This window comes from Trichosurus vulpecula, chromosome 8 (assembly GCF_011100635.1).
Source record: "Trichosurus vulpecula isolate mTriVul1 chromosome 8, mTriVul1.pri, whole genome shotgun sequence".
Classification (NCBI taxonomy): Eukaryota; Metazoa; Chordata; class Mammalia; order Diprotodontia; family Phalangeridae; genus Trichosurus; species Trichosurus vulpecula.
Window position 1 is genome coordinate 16,083,904 of NC_050580.1, and position 2,116 is coordinate 16,086,019.

Consider the following 2,116-nt stretch of genomic DNA (forward strand, 5'->3'; position numbering starts at 1 on the left):
ATACTCTCCCTCCTCCTCCTCTCTGCCTCAGCTAAAATACTCTCTTCTGCAAGAAGCTTCCCTGATCCCTCTAAATGCCTCCTTAGCTCCTTCTCTCTGTGATTATCTCCAATTTATTCTCTCTGTCTGTCTCTGTCTCTCTGTGTCTCCCTCTGTCTCTTTCTCTGTCTCTGTCTCTCTGTCTCTCTCTTCCTCCCTATCTCTCTCTCAACATAGTTGTTAACATGTTGCCCCCTTCTCAGCCCCCTTAGATTTTTAATTCCTTGGGGGCAAAGACCGTTTTTGTTTTTTGTTTTTACTTTTCTTCGTATTGCTAACTGTATCAGTAAGGGAAGTATAACATTTGTTTAGATACCAGAGTATCAAATCCCAAGACCAATAACTCCAATTTGACATAGTAGTAATTATGTTCCAAAACCAGTAAGTCCACCTCAATGCAGCAACAAGGAATTTATAACACAGTATGACAGCAAAGAACCAAGCCATGCCGTAACCTTCCCCCCGATAGGGACTTCCTGTAAACAATCACTCATGAATCCTGACTGTCCGCTTGCCTTAGTTCTCTCCCTGCCCAGTTCTCTGGTCTCTGAAGCTCTGTGGTTTCCACTCTCTGCTCAGCACTCTCTTCTGCAGCTGTGTCGACTCCTTCTCCCTGGGATAAAGTGTGAATTCTGGCTTCTCTTCTGACTTATGAATTCAGAATTCTCAGCTCTCAATGGCCACCTTCTGGGTGTATATACTCTTTTTAGGGCCTGAGGGCTTCACATTCAATCAGCAAAAGGGTGTGGGCCTGGGGCATAGTACCTAGTAAGTAAAGGATTTAGGCCTACCTACAAACAAACCTCTAATTAAGCTTCCCTTAATTGGCCCCACTTGAGGTCTATTGAGTGCATGGAAAAGGTCTTTAATCCCTGATTGGCATCACAAATGTATGGGCCTTCCTCTAATCAAGCCTCCCTTTGCTGGCCCCACCTGAGGCCTATTGAATGGGCAGGAAAGATCTTTAACTTACTGATTGGCCTCACACTAACATAGTACAAAAACTGGCCCATAGTAAATATTGAAAACATCCTTGACTTAAGTTGCTCTAGAGATGTTTTCTACCATTTCGGGTTAATTATGTAACCTCACAACAGAAGGGCAACTTTGAGAGATTTCTCCCTCCTCTGTCTTGTAGTTTCCACCAAGGAAATCTGGGAGGTTTATAACTTCACATCATCCCAGATGCTGCCACCACCTCCCCTTGCTTTTTTTTTTTTAAGCCTTTACGAAGTTATATTTTTGTTTGTTTTTTTTTTTGTTTTGTTTTATATATTTATTTTTATTTTTAGTTTAAAACAGATGGTTCTACCTAATTTTGAGTTCCAGATTTTCTTCCCTCCCTCCCCAAGATGGCATGGAATCTCATATAACTACCACGAATGACTTTGCATTGAGTTAATTTATACACTAGTCAAGTTGTGGAGAAGAATTATGACCAATGGAATGAATCACGAGAAAGAAGAAACAGAACCAAAAAAAAAAAAAAACAACCCAAAAACAAAAACAAAAGAGAAGAGAAAAAGGCAAGCATGAAGTGTGCCTCAATCTGCATTCAAACTTCATAGTTCTTTCTCTGGATGTAGATAGCATTATCCATCATGAGTCCTTTGGAGTTGTACCTGCACCTTATGTTTCTGAGAAGAGAGAAGTCTGTCAGGGTTGGTCCTCACAGAATCCATATATCTGTGGTTGTGTACAGTGTTCTGGCTCTGTGCCGCTTGCTCAGTATTATGTCGTGTAGGTTTTTCCAGGTTGTTATGAAGTCCGTATCATCCCCATTTCTTATGGCACAATAGTATTCAATTATCTTCATATACCACAGCTTGTTCAGCCATTCCCCAATTGATGGGCATCCCTTTGATTTCCAATTCTTGGCTACCACAAAAAGAGCTGCTATAAATATCCTTGTACATATGGGTCTTTTTCCCACTTGTGTGATTTCTTTGGGATACAACCCTAGAAGTGGTATTGCTGGGTCAAAGGGTATGAACATTCCTGTGGCCCTTTGGGCATAGTTCCAAATTACTCTCCAAAATGGCTGGATCATCTCACAACTCCACCAGCAATGCAACAA